The following is a 19,960-nucleotide window of genomic DNA, read 5'->3' as shown; positions in this document are numbered from 1 at the left end:
TATATGTGAGAGTTTATTTCTGAGCACTCTAGTCTATTCCATCAGGCTGTATGTCTTTATGTGAGTACTGCACTGTTTGATTGCTGTAGCTTTGTAGTATGTTTTGAAGTCAGGATGTGTAAGACCTCCAACTTTGTTTTTTACAGAGATTGTTTTGGCTATTTGGGATCCTCTGAGATGCCATATGAACTTTAGGATGGATTTTTCTACTTCTGAAAAAAATCATTGGTAGGATTGCATTGAATCTACAGATTACTTTGGGCAGTTCTGACATCTTAACAATATCAAGTGTTCCAATTCAGGAACACAGGATGTCTTTCTATTGATTTAGATCTTCTTTAATTTCTTTCAGCAGTGTTTTCTAGTTGTCAGTGTACAAGTCTCTCACCTCCTTGGTCAAGTTTATTTCTAAGTATTTTATTCTTTTTCATGCTATTATAAATGAGATTGCTTTCTTAATTTCTTTTTCAGATTGTTCATTGTTAATGTAATGAAACACAAGTAATTTTTGTCTGTTTACTGCATACTGCAACTTTGGTGGATTTTTTATTTGTTTTAATAGGTATTTTTGTGAAATCTTTAGGATTTTATATGGATAAGACTATGTTATATGCACCTAAAATTATGCAAACAGATCATTTTACCTCTTTCTTTTCATTGGTACTATTTTTATCCTCACTTCATAAAATAGAAACTGAGTATATCACATAAGAAGTCATCATTCAGCTGAAAATAACAAATTCACTGTAGCTTAACAAAGGAATTGTTTATTTTTCTCACTGAATAAGAAGTCCAAAGTCCAGAGCTGGTGCAAAGGCTCCACAACACAATTTAACTACTAAACTTTCTGTTTTCATTCCTCTCTACTTAGCATGTTGAATTTCGTTTCCAAGCTACAAGATAGTTGCTGCCTCTACCGGATTATATCAACACATGGACAGGAAGAACGAGGAAGCATTTTCTCCTTTCAAGATTTATTGTATATTTGGGATGGATTCTACCCCCATCTCACCCAACAGCCCACTTGCCTTTACATCTGTCTAGCCATAAATGGGTCACAAGCCCACCTTTAGACTAATCCCTGGCCAAAAGGGAAGAGGTTTCTATGACTGTTTTTGACCAATCATGATGCATACCCAGGGGCTGGAATAGGATATAAGGCCACCTGAAGTCAAGAGACACCATGCCCAAGTCTGAATAGGCAGAGAGGAAGGAAGAGATGGCTTTTGGCAGCCAATGGTATCAGTGGAAGTGAAGCACAGAAAGGTTAGGTGGCAGAGCCAAGACTCCAGTCCAGGCAGTTGAATGTGAAGCCTGTTTGCTTAACTAGATAAACAGAGGAAAAGGGCTTGGGGTGCCCAATAAGCCAAACTGAGTTAATGATTAAACAGGCCTTATTATCTTAGGGGCCAAAAGGGACTGAGAACACAGAAAGGTGGAGGACTTTTTCTGAACTGCAGCTCTCCGCAGACATTCTGCTGTGTTCTCCAAGTGCACGTGGTGCCCACAGCCAACTCCCAATAGAATTACTGTGTTTTTCAGCTGCCATCACCAACGACTTTGTTGAATTAAGGGAACCAGTTAAGAACCACTGTGATAAAGAATATGAAAACTGTTATATGCATTCAGTTTTATGCCTTTTAATTGATTTCAAGGGACTCATTTTGGTTTTTTTACTTTATGTTCCAATACTATTTCTTAAAAAAAACAACAACTTTGAGTCCTTATTGAATTAAGTGAGAGAGGGATTTGTCTCTACTGAGGCCAAGGTACTGAGGAAGATAATTTAAAGAAGCAAATGTCTCAACATTAACCACTTTAAGAACTTTTTTGGAAAAACATAAAGAATAAAAAATATGTAAATCAACCTGTTTCTGTATTTAAGGTTGGTAAGTTGAGATTTAGTCCATAAAATTCAGTTCAACAAATATGTACTAAGTTTGACATATGAGGCACTATACTGCATATAAAAATGAGTAGTTCTGTAAAAAAAAACTTCAGGGAAATACTCAAACTCCTAAAATTTCTTGCAAAATTTCAGGATATTTACTTAAGTGATACATACATTTGTAAGGAGTTCTTCTAACCTTCATCAGCTTCTCAGGTATATCCAAGTGCGCCCATAACTCATCGGAACCAGGATGGCCCATGTCCACAGATGGTGTGTGGTCACAGTGGTCTTTAGGCAGCAACAAGATGCATCACAATGTAGGTGACATTATTTTGTTTCCAGAAGGAAATTCACCAGAGTTGAAGCAAAGTTCTGGCCAGTGGACAGAAATGAGAACACACCTCAGCCAGCAGAAGGAGAAGGGTGGCTAGATGTCTAGCCATACAAGTCATGATTTAGCTCTGCCTGTCAACTGGAGAAAGAGTGTGGGTGAGAGGGAAAAGCTAGTGTTGATGGCCCCAGTGGTATCCCTTGTGGTATCTTGGGGAGCAAGAGAAATTCCAGCTCCAACTTGCTGTGCAAATGGGGCATTTTATATGCCGTGAGGCTTGGCGAGCCTTGACTTAGGAGCTCAGCCCTGTGTTGGAAATTTTAGCTAGACTATACCCTTGGCATTCATGGTTTTGGGGGTTGGTTAGGCTAAGTGTGGGGAGAGGCACAGAAAATCAAATAATCAATTATAAATAATAACTGTATCACCCTGGTAAAAGAAGGGAAGAGACCAGATAAGCATACAGAGAAATCTGGGGAGGATGGCATAGGAATTTGAAGCACTCAGCATTGTGAGTGAAGTAGAGACTTCCTTTCAACACAGAACCATGTAGTTTATAAAACTATTCAATAATCAGAGGCAGTGTGAAGAAAAGAGATGGCTGTCCAAGAGTAAAATAGTTAAGGTACCATAGCATGGTGATTACCAGCATTAACTACAAGGCAAGGCTGCCTGAGTTCAAATCCTGGCTTTACCACCTACTGGCTGCCATCTACTTGGCCTTAGGCAAGTTATTTCATTACTCTGAGCCTCAGTTTCCTCATTTGTAAAATGAGGGCATCATAGTGCTTAGCTCCTAGAATTACTGTGATGATTAATGGATTAATTATTGAAAGGAGCTGAGAACAAAGATCAGAGAAGAAATAAATAAAATTGAGAAGAATAAAACAATAGAAAAATCAATGAAACCAAGAGCTGGTTCTTTGGGAAAATAAATAAAATAAATAAACACCTAGCCAGACTTATTAAGAGAAAAGGAGAATCTACACACATAAACAGAATCAGAAATGAGAAAGGAAAATCACAATGAACCCCACAGAAACACAAAGAATTATTAGAGAATACTATGAAAATCTATATGCTAACAAGCTGGACAACTTCCAAGAAAAATACAACCTTCCAAGACTGACCAAAGAAGAAACAGAAAATCTAAACAGACCAATTACCAGCAACGAAATTGAATTGGTAATCAAAAAACTACCCAAGAACAAAACCCCTGGGCTAGATGGATTCACTGCTGAATTTTATCAGACAGAGAAGACATAACACCCATTCTCCTTAAAGTTTTCCAAAAAATAGAAGAGGAGGAATACTTCCAAACTCATTCTATGAAGTTCAACCATTGTGGAAAGCAGTATGGAGGTTCCTCAAAATGCTCAATATAGAAATACCATTTGACCCAGGAATCCTACTCCTAGGAATTTATCCTAAGAATGCAGTAGCCCAGTTTGAAAAAGACAGATGCGCCCCTATGTTTATTACAACACTATTTACAATAGCCAAGCCATGGAAGCAACCTAAGTGTCCGTCAGAAGATGAATGGATAAAGAAGATGTGGTACATATACACAATAGAATATTATTCAGCCATAAGAAGAAAATAAATCCTACCATTTGCAACAACATGGATGGAGCTAGAGGGTATTATGCTCAGTGAAATAAGCCAGGCGGAAAAAGACAAATACCAAATGATTTCACTCATATGTGGGGTATAAGAACAAAGAAAAAAAAACTGAAGAAAGAAAACAGCAGCAGACTCACAGAACCCAAGAATGGACTAACAGTTACCAAAGGGAAAGGGACTGGGGAGGATGGGTGGGAAGGGAGGGATAAGGGGGAAAAGGGGGCATTACGACTAGCAGACATAATGTGCAGGGGGGTGTCTCGGGGAGGGCTGTACAACACATAGAAGACAAGTAGTGATTCTACAGCATCTTACTATGTTGATGGACAGTAACTGTAATGGGGTATTTGGTGGGGACTTGATGATGGGGTGAAACTAGTATCCATAATGTTGCTCATGTAATTGTAGATTAATGATACCAAAAGAAAAAAAGAAAAAAGAAAAAAGGAAAAAAAAAAGTTCAAAATCGTCAAGTCAAGGGTGGGAGCCACCAGAAGGTCAAGGAAGTGAGGGATTTAGGGTTCTGATGAATTAATTGATGGGCTACATGGCCCAAGGTAGAAAGAGAAGAAAATAAAATGCAGGCAGGATGGGGAGATAAGCTTGAAGATAAGGGAGTAGAGTGAAAGATACAGGAAAAGAACAAGTTCGATGAACATAAGATAAAGAAGAGGGAGACTGATAGGACACATTGGTAAAAGGGGAATTACGGAATTTTAATTTCCAGAAATGGCCTATTTGGAGGAACAGCAAGTCCCACGGTGTGATGAGGCAAACAGGGGTGGCAAGTGGGTTGGAGATGATGGTTACGGAGCAGAACTGCTGAAGGCCAAGAATCTGGGAGGACAGGGATGTTAGGTGCTGATCTAAGGATGCTGAAGGTCCCGGAGATGGGAAAGGCAGGAAACAAAAAACCAAATGCCACAGTTCTGTGGTCCAGCTTGCTTTTCCCACACACGTGGGCCCTCTGTCCTTCCTGGCTTCTAAGGCACCCGAGGATCATGCATGTGGCGTGTCAGAGTCTGCCTGCCATTTGCTCGGTGCTAACACTTATTTCTTCACATCTCTATTTTCTCACTTGTAAAAATGGGTCTCAGAATATCTGCCTCAGAGAGTTGGAGGGATTAAATTAAATAATGTGTGCAAAGCATGGAGCATATAGTTAGTGTCGAGAAAGCAGCTTTTAACATCCAGGTGGGCACCTCTGATGCTCTCAGCCAGGCCATGTTGTTCTATTGAACATAAACAATCCTACAGGACACTGACATCAGACAAGGCCACTCTGAGGCCACCGAGCAGTGAGACAAAACAACACTGCTGTGCAGCCCACAAAATACCAAACATTCCCTCTTTTTGCTAAGATGAGTAACTGTTCTTTCCTTACTACGTACAGTTTCATCTATCCCCCACTAACCTTAGAGATAAGCCTTACCGCAATGCCCAGTCACGGGCTTGCCCCTGCTTTCTGACAGCACCCAGCCTAGAGAGGGCCCTGGCTTCATTAGACTCAGCCCCAAATTACCCAACCAATGTCCAAGTCTTCGAGTAGATTCTTCCTAGCACCCTCTTACTGAGATGCTCCACAGCTGCCCATGGTGTGCATTCTTCCTGGCTGCAGTGAGCAATAAACCCACCCTGCCCAACCACAAGTGTGACCCTGCTCTGAACAAAATTCCTTTGGCTGAATTTGTTCAATTAATGATAGAGCTCAATTAATGATAGTTGTTATTTTGGGAGTCAGTTTCTCTCTCTCTTCTGATGTTGTAAAGTATTCACAAAATATAAATATTGTATTTCTCATTGGTGTTAAATTGGAAAATCCAAGATAATCCCAGCTCTATAGCTTCAAAAGTCTGTGATTCTAAATTTGACATTCCCAAAGTAAATGCAACTCATTGATTTTCTATATTATTTCATTTACAAGTATATAGAACAAACATTTCATTGATATGTCCATGTAGAACCACCATTTTTAGCCTTGGCTGTAATGAAAATGAATTTCAGAATAGCCAAAGCCATGTGTTCTATGTTCCTGGTGGCTTCCCGGAGTGGCATACATGGGAGGCGAGTTGGTAGCTATTGTCCTTGGGGAGGGGGTGTCATGACTCTGGTCTGACAAAGGCTATTCATTGGAAGATCAAAAGTATTAAGGACTGTTAAAGAATAATTTTTTAAAGAGGGTATAACCATGACTCTCATACAAATGTAAAATGAACATTTGTCAAAGATTTTATGTAATCACTCATTAATGAGGGAGCCATAAGATGTTGTAGTCCCTTGAGAGGAGAATTCAAAGTACCGCACCTGTGCAGATCAATCGTGAATGTTAAAATGAACTTACAAATAGATGCAAAACTGTCTTCTTTTGGTGAGGAGGGGGAAACAATTGTGTGATTATAATAAGAAGCACAACTGGAATACACAGGTCTGTGACCAACTGTAACTCAAAGAGTGAGAGCAGAAGTGTCCATCATATTTTCAGCATGCATAGGCATGTCATGGGTGTCTAACTGTACATTTTAAGAGGGAATGGAGAGTGGAACCAGTTAGAACAAGGGCCTAAAAATATACTAGGCTGCTGGAATTTTAGAATTAAAACCCATCAGGAGGATGGGTTAAGCCAACAGTAGTTAATAGAGCTTCTGTGAAATACAACACTGATCGTATTCTTACTAGATCCAAGCGCCCCAGTGTTGCTTTTCCTTATCTCATTTAATCTTCTCAGCAACTAGTAAGTAAAGGCTATTATCATCTTCACCTTAGAAATTAGAAAAAGCTCAAAGAGGTTAAGTCACTTGGCCAAGGACACACCAAGTTAGTAAGTAGCAGTAAGAGAATTTAAACACAAAATGTCTTATTCCAAAGCTGGTGTTTCTGACTGCTTCTTTACTGTATTCCTTTCCGAGAATTTTGTGAGTGAACCAGAGGAGAGAGGAGAGGATAGCCTCAGGGATATAATATATATGAATTGTTTTGTCTCTTGGGAATAGTACCCTGATTTTTCATTTGGGATAACACCCTGCTTTGATTTCAGGTCCACGTACATTAAATAGGATTTGCCCTCCCACCCTACCACTAAGAGTGAGCATGTGACCCAGAAATGTCCACTGAGAGTACTTCATCCCCTTAACCACATTGGTTGGCTCAGAGATGGGCATATGACTCAAGTTTGGCTAATGAGGGTCAAGCCTAGGCCTGCTCCTAGTAATACTGGAAAAGATTACTTTTCTACCCCTTATTCTCTACTCCCAGGAGCTAAGGACCATGGGACCAGCAGACATCACTGCTGCTGCTAAATTGTTGTTTGAACATCAAGTCAACACAGGAAGCCAAACCTAGAGCAGAAAAGAATGAGCCCAATAACTAATCAGTTTTAAGTATCTACATTCAGCCATGCCTGAATTCTGCCAGACCAGTTCCTACTGATGCTCAAAACACAGTTCCTATCCTCCAGGATGGATGGTGGTTGAACTCAGATCTCATGGATATGTTAAACTCATATCAAACAAAAATGTTTAAAAGTATGCTTCCTTGTAAAGAAGATGTGGTACATATACACAATGGAATACTATTCAGCCATAAGAAAGAAACAAATCCTACCATTTGCAACTACATGGATGGAGCTGGAGGACATTATGCTCAGTGAAATAAGCCAGGCAGAGAAAGACAAATGCCAAATGATTTCCCTCATTTGTGGAGTATAACAATGAAGCAAAACTGTAGGAACAAAATGGCAGCAGACTCAGAGACTCCACAAATGAACTAGTGGTTACCAAAGCGGAGGGGTGTGGGAGGGCGGGTGGGGAGGGAGGGAGAAGGGGATTGAGGGGTATTATGTTTGTACATATGGTGTGGGGGATCACAGGGAGACCAGTGTAGCACAGAGAAGGTACACAGTGGATCTGTGGCATCTTGCTACACTGATAGACAGTGCCTGCATTGGGGTATGGGGGAGGACTTGATAAAATGGGTAACTGTAGTAACCACATTGTTTTTTCATGTGAAACCTTCATAAGAGTGTATATCAATCATACCTTAATAAAAAGTACACTTCCTTGCTTGAATGTGCCTTGTCTGTCTGTCTTTATGTCTTTATTTACCTCCTGTTTCCCTTATACTTCTCATCATGGCTCTCTTTCCTTTCTGACCTATTAAAAATGTCTCCTTAGAAACACATTTCTTGTCTAAGCCTACAAGAAGACATGCATGTACAAAACTCAAACAGTTTAGTTGTGGAACCAAAGGAAATCTTATCTGGAGTTCCAGGATATAAAATCATAGCTATGCAGGGAAGGTGGTCCAGTGGAGCCAGGGAGCCCAGACTGACAGCCCCTGCTCTGTCAATGCTTTTATCTGACACGTCCATGGATTTGTGGTACATGACAGTAAGTCTTAACAAAGTATTTTCAGACAGGAAAAAAAATTCTAAGGAGACATTTGTAATAGGTCAGAAAGGAAAGGGAGCAATGATAAGAAGTATAAGGGAAAAAGGAGGTAAATAAAGACATAAAGACAGACAGACAGAATAGAGTTTTGACAAACCTGACAGTTTTTGAAAACTCTTTGTTAAATCTTTTCATGTGCTGAGTAGCCATCAAAATGGCAATCTGCACACTCTGCCAGCATCATTATTTTCTTTTTGAAACATAAAGGTGCATTTATTCATGTCCATGCCACTAAATCTACCAAGTACAGTAATCAGGACCAGAGAAGGGACAAACTAGCATCATTATTTTTTTTAAACAGAAAATTCATTACAGTAAATGAAAAAAGAAAATGTAGATATATCTAACATTATCTCTTTCTTTTTCTTTTTCTCTCTGCTTTAACAATTATGAGGCTTATAAAACAGCAGGTAGATATGGAACCAACACTGTAGTTTAACTAGGGCAAAAGTTTCAAAAAGACTACATTAGAAAATGGAGAAGAGAATATTTTCAGAGCTCAGGTCTGTACTTCAAACTCCTATGGCTACAGCAGCAGTGACTCAGAAAATAGTGATGAACAGCTGTGATGTTTCAAGGGCAGGATTTTCAGCAGTAAACTAAAAAAATCATCACTATCATCATCAACACCATCATGATCATCATTATTATTTCCATCAGCATCCTCACCACATTACCATCCTCACTACCATCACCACTACCACCACCACCATCACCATCACCACCATCACCACCACCACCACCATCACCATCACCATCACCACCATCACCACCATCACCATCACACCATCATCACCACCATCACCACCACCACCACCATCACTGTCACCATCACCACCATCATCACCATCACCATCACCATCACCATCATCATCACCACCATCACCATCACCACCACCACCATCATGACCATCACCAATATAATAACCATCAACACCACCACCACCATCACCATCATCATCACCACCACCACCACCAAAAACACCACTGCCGTCACCATCACCACCACCACCACCACCATCACCATCATCACCATCATCACTATCACCACCACCATCATCACCATCACCATCACCACCACCACCACCACCACCATCATCATCATCACCATCACCACCACCATCACCACCATCATCACCATCACCATCACCACCACCACCATCACCACCATCACCACCACCAGCACCAGCACCACCACCATTATCACCATCACCACCATCATTTCCACCATTACCACCACCATCACCATCTCTACTGTTTTGAATACTGAACTTGTATTGGACACTGCTAAGTGTGCTGTGCATAACATCTCATTTCATCCTCACCATGGCCCTCTAAAGGAAATGCTGATATTATCCCCGAGCAATTAAGTGACTTGCTCAATGTCACACAGCTGGTGAGTAGCAAAGCTGGGAGCAGACCTCAAGTCAGTGTGTGCCAAAATTCCTCAATGCAACTGAAGCTTGTGAGTAAGCAATGGAAGGTGAGGAACCCAAATATGCCAGTGCAGATCCACAACCAGTGCTCTGGCATCCCCTGGAGTTGGTCCCTCACCCTCTTACTCACCAAAGGAGGATGACTATATGTATGCAGTGCACAAATCTGAGATTCATGACACATTATGTGTCGTATTGTAGGTTAAAGACCTTGAGCAAAGATTCTCCTCTCCTTCATTTTCTCAGTAGCACTGTGAATTAAGGAGAGGCAGGTTTTCAAACTCAAAGAAATGGAGAATACAATGGTGGTTGTAAGGGCTGGAGGTGAAGGAAATGGGGAAATGTTGGTGAAAGGGTACAAACATCCAGCTATAAGATGAACAAGTTCTGAGGATCTAATATACTGCATGATGACTATAATTAACAATACTGTATTATACACTTGAAAGTTTCTAAAAAAATAGATCTTAAATGTTATCACCATTTAAAAAATGTTAATTATGTGAGGCAATGGATGTGTTAAACTTAATGTGCTCATCATTTTGCAATGTACATGTGAATCAAATCATCACACTGTACACTTTAAACTTACACAATGTTATATGTCAATTACATTTCAATAAATTGGAGGAAAAAAAGAGGCAGGTTTTATTATTATTCTATCCTAAAGAAGGAAAAATAGAGACACAGAAGATGGGTCATACAAGGAACTCTTGTTAATGCAAATCTCTCTGTAACAGACCACTGGGTTTCATGCTAGAAAGGACTTTCAGCCTCAGCCCTGATCTTTCTAGTCCCAGTTTGTGTAGTCCAGGATGTAAATGTTAATTTGAGAACATGACCGTAATAGCTAATATTTGATGGGCTTTTACTATGTGCTTTATAAACTTTGTATCATTCATATTTCATAGCAACCCTCTGCAGTAGGAACTATTGTTTCCCCCAAGTTAGAAAAGAGAAAATAGAGGTTCAGAGGGATTAAGAAACTTGCTCAAACTGACCCAGCTAGCTGGAAACAGGGCCAAGATTTGAATTTGATCAATCTTACTTCCAATCCATGCTCTTAACCTGATACAAATCAGCCATGTCCAATGTACAAAAAGATTGTGTCCTAATTTATTTGCTTAGAATTGAAACATGTTTTCTCATAGAAACGATTTGTAGAGGTATAGTTCCTAGATCAACCCACAGAGGCCTATTTATGTCGTGATGTTGCTCAGATTCTACCTATTTGCAGGAAAAAATTGCAGGAACAAGATGTTTCAATGATGGTATTGAAAGTAAATATAAAAGCAAATACAATGAATAAGGAATGTTTTTTTAATCTTAAATATCTATGTTGGGGAACTCCAAAATGACTAGAAAAGATAAAGGAGGTAAATGAAAATATTTATTAAGTTTATGAAAATTCCTCGTAACCAATTTCAAGAACTGTGGAGGTGATTCCTACTGGCCATCTGTTATGAATGTCCTATTTCATGTCCTGATTCATCAGCCGCACTAATCATATGCTTACCAAAAAAGATAAAGGTTTGGCTTTGTTTTTTTAGTTTTGCACCCAACTAGAGAAGTGTGTGATATAAAAGAAAATGCACGACTTTTGGAACTAAACAGAAAAGTGTTAAAAATCAAAGCTCTGCCAAATAGAAAAGCAATTAAGAAATCTCTGTTCTACTTTAGCAGAGCTTCCATGAGCTTGTAAGTGGGAAGGAAAGCATTAAATTTGGGTATTTCTGGTCATTTATCTGAACAGAATAAGGTGTGAGACGGGGTATCAAATGTAATAGATAGTTTGAGTAATGAGGTGACTAAGTAAAAAGGCTGAAATTAAGAAAGGCTAAAATGTATCATGAGAAACAGAACACAAAATCTAGGTTAGGAGAAATTAAGATGTAAAAAACATAAAAAATCAACTGTGTCCAGGCTTGAAAAAAAATCAGTCAATGAGCAAAATGATAATAGTAATGCATGCCAAAAGGAGACCCACTGAACTGGAAGCTTTCCAAAATGTTCTTTGCTGCAGTCAGGCCATGCAAACACAGGATAAGAAGAGACTAAGGAAAGTGAACCAGTTACATTTTCTGGTTCTGGCTCAAATGGATTTAAATCAAACCAGAAAACAAATCTTGGCCCATAGCTTAAAAATACCTGGAAGATACAATAAATCCTTTTCAAGAACAACTGTTAGAAAGTGATGTTCTTTTGAAACTCAATAATCACCTATTTTTATTGAATATTTTTCCTTCTTTTAGTTTCTACTCTTGCAAAGTGGGTCGTCAATAACATTGGTTGGGAGATTGGTTTTAAAATCCAGATCAAATTCTCACCCTGATATTCAAGAACCACCTAAATGCAAGTATTTACTTTTTAGTACAGAAAGAATTTTAAATGCAACAGGACTTTTCTCAGCATATTAAAATCTTACAATAAAAAGTAAAGAAAGCCTGTAAAATGTCAATATCTTTTGTATATATAACGGTATTCTAAAAAGTGATTTCCTTTTCCATTTGGAAAATAAGCACACAGGTCAATCGACAATTTATATTTGGTTCCTTTTAGAGGTTTTGCAAACAATGAAGATTTTCTTTTGACAGCATTCTTCTTTCCATAAAAGAACTATTGTCCCGGGGCACATTTCATTATTTAGGAATAGAGTGACCCGTGGGCACAAACGGAGAAGACAACAGGGAGGTTTTCATGTTCATGAGATAAATAGTTCCCTTGGAAACCTGCAGTATACTCTACTTTTTCTCACATCTGTTGCCAAGGGGATGAGAGTCACACCCAGTAGCTGGAAGGCTTGAAATGGGACTTGCGTGTGGGGCTAACCCACAGCTTTAGGGCAAGGAGAACCGTGAAGCCACCTGTCAGACCACAAAAGTTCTCTATGTTGCTTTTCCAGAAGTTGCTTAAACCTCTGGGAATAACAGTCAAGATTCTGTTGTATTGTATATACTCAATAATGGGGCCATGAGCTGACATAAAAATAAGTCTTCCCTCTCCCCATCTGGTTGGTAATATGCAGCACTCTCCCACATCAAAGTAAGCCTTGTTAAAGCTACATTCAATAAGAAAGCACTGTGCCTGGTCTTGCTACCCCTGGATCTATATACATATATATATATAATGTATTGAGGACTTGCTATGTGCCAGGGTTTACTTGACATGCATTTTCTTAGTTAATGTTCACAGCAAACTCATAAGGCTGGTATTAATTTTTAGCCTTAAGTACTGAGGCATAAGAAAGGTTAAAACTTTGCACAGCTCTTACAGCTAGTAATGATAGGGCTGCACTATGAACCAGATTAGCCTGCACTGATTGTATTGGTTGCTGTGGTTAATGTAGCAGCTGCCACCAGTGTCCTGCATACAGCCTTCACCAACTTGGTGGGTTCAGGCCGATGGAGCTCCCAGCATGGGCATTTCCTCACCTGAAGGCCCTTTCTGGAACTATGGAAGGCACTTTAACTGGCATGTGCTTGCAGCAAGCCAGAAACACCAGGAAATTACTACAGCCTTTCCTTGCTCCAATAGCCCTCCAGCTCTTGTCTACTCCCAGACTCTTTGTCTCCAGTAGGACTATTCTGAGATGTGTGTTTCCCACCATTGCTCAGAATTTCCCTTTGGAATTAAATTTCAATTGCTCACTGAAGTAGCTGGTTTCAGAATGCGCTGTTTACTGTCCTCTTTTCCTTCCCTGTACCCTTTACCCACTTACTACCTGTACTCCTTGCATGTGCTGAATAACAACTAACATTCAAATCCCTGTCTTGGAATCCGATTTGGGGAGAACCCAAACTAAAACAGTCATGTAACCCAGTTCAGATATATAGCTAGTCTTCAGATCCATAACTAATCTTTAGGAGTACTTCCTTTCAGGATTTTACAAAAAACAAAATATGGTAAGTGTGATTGAACACACTATAGAAGGAGAACCATATACTTCCAACTTCATTCCTTTGCATGTGAATATCCAGTTTTCCCATCACCATTTGTTGAAAAGTCTGTCCTCTCCCCGTTGAATGGTCTTGACATCCTTGTCAAAAATCATTTGACCATATGTGTAAGAGTTCATTTCTGGGCTATTTATTCTATTTCACTGGACTATATGTTTGCTTTTATGCCAGTCCCACTGCTATAGCTTTGTAGTAAGTTTTGAAATCAGGACATGTGAGAACTACAACTATGTTCATCTTTGAGACTATTTTGGCTTTCTGGGGTCCCTTGAAATTCCACATGAATTTTAGGATGGAATTTTCTAATTGTATAAAAAAAAAGCCATCATAGGGATTTTGACAGCGGTTGCATTGAATCTGCAGATTTCTTTGAGTAATATGGGCATCTTAATAATAGTAAGCCTTCCAACCATGAACACTCGATGTCTTTCTATGGATTTAGGTCTTCTCAAGTTCTTTAAACAATGTTTTGTAGTTGTGAGTGTACAAGACTTTTACCTCCTTGATTAAGTTTATTCCAAAGTATTTTATTCTTTCGATGTTATCATACATGGAATTGTTTATTTCTTTTTTGGATTGTCCTTTTAGTGTAAAGAAGCACAACTGATTTTTGTGCGTTGACTTTGTATTCTGCAACTTTGCTGAATTCATTTATTAGTTCTAACAGTTTCTGTATGTGTGTAATTTTAAGAATTTTCTGCATATGGGATCATGTCATCTGCAAATACAGATAATTTTACTTCTTCCTTTCCAATTTGAATGCCTTTTGTTTACGTTTCTTGCCTAGTTGCTCTGGCTAAGACTTCTAAAGCTATATGGAAGAGATATGGTCAGAGTAGCCATCCTTGTCTGGCCCCTGATCCTAGAGGAAAAGTTTTAATTCTTTCACCATTAAATATGCTGTTGATTGCGGGTTTTTCATTTATGGTTTTTATTATGTTAATGTAGTTTCCTTCCATTCTTAGTTTCTTGAGCATTTTTGTCACAAAAATGTGTTGAATTTTTCAAGTGCTCTTTTTTCCCCCTTGATTGATGCTCATTTGTTGACTCATCCTTGCATTGCAGAAGCAAATCCCACTTGATAATAGTACATAATCTTTTTAATGTCCTATTGAATTCTATTTACTAGTATTTGAAGATGTCTTCATCAATATTTGTAAGGGATATTCATCTGTAATACATATTCTTGTAATGTCTGTTTGGCTTTGGTATCAGGTCAATGTTAGCTCTATAGAATGAGTTTGGAAGTGTCACCTCTTCTTCAATTTTTTGATAGAGTTTGAGGACTGGTGTTTATTCTTATTTAAATGTTTGGTAGAATCCACCAGGGAAGCCATTTGGTTCTGGAATTTTCTCTGTTGTGAGTTCTTGATTGCTGATTTAATTTCCTTACTTGTTATAGGTCTGTTCAGAACTGACATTTCTTCAGGAGTTGATCTTTTTGTAGGTTGTGTGCTTCTAGGACTATATCTGTTTCATTTAGATAATCCAATTTAGCATACAATTGTTATATGTAATCCTTTTATACTTCTTTTTATTTCTGTAATATCAGTCACAATGTCCACACTTTGATTTTAGTTGAGTCTTACCTCTTTTTTTCTTAATCCAGCTAAAAGTTTGTCAATTTCATTGATCTTTTCAAAGAATGACCTCTTGGTTTTATTAATGTCTCCATCTTTTTCTATTCTCTACTTTTCCAATCTCCACACTAATCTTTATTATTTGCTAGCTTTGAGTTTATGGGCTACTTATGCTTGATCTTTGCTAATGGATTTTTTTCAAGCTCTAACTTGGATACAGTTTTTAATTATATTGTGGAGGAAGGTTGGTTTAATAAAGTATCAACTATTTACTTCTTATTACTAAAGGAATGGCTTTTCTTTCTGTTTACTTGACAACACAGCTTTGGCACTTCCCTGCTGGAGGGGAAGGGACCCAACTCCATTACTTTTATGGACAGTGTAATTTCCTGTGTGGGATTCAAGAAAGATACCTCTCTCTGGGACCTGATTTCATGACATTACCAGGTAATATCATCAATGACAGCCTGGGACCACAGGGGTAACTGCTGAGGACTTTCCCATTTCATTTTCAATAACTTCCTTGCTCAGTATGCCATGAAGACCAGTGGTTCTCCATCTCATCTGTCTTGGTCATTTGAGAGATGACCAAGTTTTCTAATGATTTACATTTTTGTTTTTAAGTTTGAAAAGATTCAAGTTTATCCTTCTAATAACTACACTTTCACTTGTCTTCCAAAGTGCTTTCTTCAGTAAAAGAGGAAGAAATGTAATCAAAGCTAAACCCAAAGGACCTGGAAATTTCTTTAGCACAGGGGAGTGTCATAGGGAGAGTCGGAGAACTCCCGGGGCAGGCTCCCATCTTACTGGCAAATGCTCAGCATTTGGGAAAGCTGACCATGAGGTAGAGGCAGTAGATGGGTGCAGAATCAGTCTTTAATTTTACCAAACAACTGCTCAGTGATCATTTATTATGGACCAGTCACTATTTCAAGAGCCTTATATGTATTATCTCATTGAATACTTAAAAGAACAGCAAGTAATTTTACTATCACACCCATGTTTCAGAGAGTTTAAAGAATTTACTGAAGGCCACACAGTGGCAGAGCTGGGAATTGAACTCGCCAAGTATGACTCCAGATTCTGTGGTTCTCACTACATCCCATCACTTTGATGTTGAGATTAACCTCAGAGTGTCTTGGTATAATTCTCTGATCTCCAAAACCGCCTCTACTGTTAATAGCATAAAATTAAAATGGAGAGGAGGGCAGTTTTCACTACTAATATCCTCATTCACTCATTTATTTATTCACTTATTTAATTGATAACTTCTTATGAGTGTCAACCATGTGCTAGGTATTTTGCCCAAACTTGAAAATACATCAAGGAACAAGACGACATACCATCCCTCCCACTCTTATGGGAATTACATGATTTGGGTTTGAAATTGATGATCAACATATAAATAAACAAGAAAATTGCAACAGTGATATGTGCCAGGAAATATAATAAACATAAACAATAAAAAGTGTCTGGGGAGCTACTTTAGATTCACTGGGCAGTGGCACCTGGACTAAGACCTAAGCAACAGCAAGAGGCTCCATGAGAAGGTCTGGGGAAGGGAAGCCCAAGCAGAAGGTAAAGGAACCAGCCTGACGTGTTTGAAACAGACAAAAGGGCACCATTGTTGGAGAGTAGCTAGGCAGGGGCCAGATAAGGTGTCAGGCTATGGAAAAGATTTTGGATTTCACAGTAAATGTGATAGGAAAACACTGGAGAGTTTCAACAAGGGAGTAAGATGATTGAGGTCACTTCCCATTCCCCCATTTTACTACTTGTAGCAAGAGTCCCCACATAGTTGATAGAGACCTTTCAGCCAGTGTTGGTGCTTTATGCTTTATCCACTAGATCCTCAAACAGGCAGCTGTCACCATGTTCCTTTCCCAACAGATTCCCAGAATTCCAATTAGGAGGGAATCTTGGTACAACTCCCCAATCTGTTACTTGCTCTTAGGGCTCCAGTATGAGCTACATGAGAGCCCATGTATGAGCTACAACATTGTCAGCCAGCCCTTGAGGTTGCACCCAATGTCTGTCTGGCCTGTGTGTGCCTCAGCATGTAGAGAGACCCTTCAGCATCCACCAGCTTCCAAAGAGATTCTTAAGCTATAGGAACATTAAATTGACTGCTTCCCTGCATGAGGAACCCCTGAGTGACAATTCTCCTTGGAAAAGTAATTCCTAGGGTAATATTAGTCACATGTTAAATGCTTAAAGCAGTCACATTCATTTCGGAGATGAATATTAGGGCCTCAACAAATATTTGTCATATGAATGAATGAAAAATTAGCCAGTTTCCCATCCCCTGAACAAATTATGGTTGAGAAAAGTCACATATTTAGAATGTGCCAATGCTGAGCTTCAAACTAGAATTTTTTGACTTCAATAACTGGACTTTCCATTTCAGTATACATTACAGTAAAGGAAATGTTAAAGAAGCATTTTCAACAAACCTCAATATCTTGCTGGAATATTAGAACACAATAATAATAATAGGTGTTTTTTTTTTTTGAGCACTCATTATGTGCTAGTGTAAAGACAGGACAACAGGCCTAAAATGCAGTCACTTATGCTAACTAAGCCCTATCTATGTCACCAAAACAGATTTAATTACAGTTTCAGCTCTCCCAGAAATGGAATCTTCAGCCAGTCGATTGGAATTGCCTGACCAGCATTAGTTACATAATCTGACTGATAAACCCCTACCACTTTCTATAAGGAAAGTAAACTTGCAAGAACCAATCATCTTTTTTGTCCAATAGAATTTCCTTGTTCCTGTTCCCTTCTGCTTGTAAAATCTCTTGCCCTATGTAGCTCTTCAGAGCTGCTTTCTATCTGCCAGATTGGATGCTGCCCAATTGATGAATTTGTGAATAAAGCCAATAAGATCTTTAACATTTATTCACTCAAATTTTCTTTTTTTTAATACTCGGCACTCATCTCAGCAACCTTATGAGGTAAATAATCTCATTACTCCCATTTTACAATGAGGCAACTGAAACAGAGAGGTTAAGTAACCCAACCAAAGTCACACAGCGAGGAAGTGGCTATAGCAGCACTCTGACCCAGGATCTGCACACCACACATCCCCTCAGGCTGTTTGCTAGCTCACATCCATTTAGGCTGGCAACCTACTCAGGACTCAGGTAGAGGAAGAACCTGTCCAGGCTGATGAGTTCTTAGGATTCAACCAAAAGTTCCCAAGATATTTTCATCTATCAAAGTGAGAGAAAAACTATATCTGACTTATGAAATCACAACCCTTCTCTCAAAAATACAGAAACAGAGGCGGAGCCAAGATGGCGGCGTGAGTAGAGCAGTGGAAATCTCCTCCCAAAAACACATGGAGCTATGAAAATATAACAAAAAAAACTCTTCCTAAAATAGAGACCAGAGGACACAGGACAACATCCAGACCACATCCACACATGCAAGAACCCAGCACCTTGCAAAGGGGGTAAGATACAAGCCCCGGCCTGGCAGGACCCAAGTGCCCCTCCCCCTGGCTCCCGGCGGGTGGAAAGAAACCGGAGTGTTTTTTTTTTTGTTTTTTTTTTGGCGAGTGCTTTTTGGAAGCCTTAAAGGGACAGGGCCCCCGTTGCTAGGAAGGCAGGGCGGCAGGACCAGTGAGGGGGTGCCTGGGACCGGCGCCTGAGGACAAAGATTACCGCGTTTTTCCCTACGGGACCGGTGGGCGGGTGCCTGAGATCGGCACCTGAGGACTGAGGAAATCGCGCACTTTTCCCCTTTTTTTTTTTCTCTTTTTGGCGAGTGCTTTTTGGAAGACTTAAAGGGACAGGGACCCCGGTGCTAGGGAGGCAGGGCGGCGGGACTGGTGAGCGGGTGCCTGGGACCGGCACCTGAGGACAAAGACTATCCCATGTCTTTCCCTGTGGGACCGGAGGGCAGGTGCCTGAGACCGGCGCCTGAGGACGGAGGAAATCGCGGATTTTTCCCCTTTTTTTTCCTCTTTTTGGCGAGTGCTTTTTGGAAGCCTTAAAGGGACAGGGACCCCAGTGCTAGGGAGGCAGAGCAGCAGGACCGGTGAGCGGGTGCCTGGGACCGGCGCCTGAAGACAAAGAATATCGCGCATTTTTCCCTGCGGGACCGGTGGGCGGGTGCTTTTTGGAAGCCTTGAAGGGACAGGGACCCTGGTGCTAGGGAGGCAGGGCAGCAGGACCAGTGAGCTGGTGCCTGGGACCGGTGCCTGAGGAAAAAAAAAAAAAATCACGTGTTTTTTCCTTTTTTTTTTTTTCCTGTTCCCTCTCTCATTGTTGCTGTTGTTGTTTTGGTTTGCAGAGTGCTTTTTGGAAGTCTTAAAGGGGCAGGATAGGTCACTTAGACCAGAGGCAGGGAATCTGGGGATCTCTGGGCACTCTAACCCCCTGGGCAGCAGGGAGCACAGAGGCCCCTTACGGAGATAAATAGCCTCCCGGCCGCTCCCCCTCCAACGGGGCTCCACCACTTTGGAGGAGCAGCCCCAGCCAGGCCACGCCCACAGCAACAGCGGAGATAAACCCCATAGCAACCGGGCAGGAAGCAGAAGCCCTGTCTATGCACAGCTGCCCAGCACAAGCCACTAGAGGTCGCTATTCTCCCAGGAAAAGGCTACAAACCAACAAGAAGGGAAGCTCTTCCAGCGGTCACTTGTACCAGCTCACAAACTATCTCTATCACCATGAAAAGGCAAAACTACAG

At 40.1% G+C, this 19,960-nt stretch overlaps 1 long non-coding RNA gene across 1 annotated transcript in view; it reads right to left on the bottom strand.

The window, feature by feature from the left end:
- Nucleotides 1–913: 913 nt before the first annotated feature.
- LOC108387639 (uncharacterized) overlaps nucleotides 914–19,960 on the bottom strand; it is a 40,236-nt gene continuing 21,189 nt past the window's right edge. The window contains exons 4-5 of the long non-coding RNA XR_012121554.1: nucleotides 2,066–2,263; nucleotides 914–1,591 (exon numbers count right to left, since the gene is read on the bottom strand). This is a non-coding gene — a long non-coding RNA (uncharacterized lncRNA). The remainder of the gene's footprint in view (nucleotides 1,592–2,065; nucleotides 2,264–19,960) is intronic.

This window comes from Manis javanica, chromosome 10 (assembly GCF_040802235.1).
Source record: "Manis javanica isolate MJ-LG chromosome 10, MJ_LKY, whole genome shotgun sequence".
NCBI lineage: Eukaryota > Metazoa > Chordata > Mammalia > Pholidota > Manidae > Manis > Manis javanica.
The sequence above is the reverse complement of the archived record's forward strand: the minus strand, read 5'-3'. Positions and strand labels throughout refer to the sequence as shown.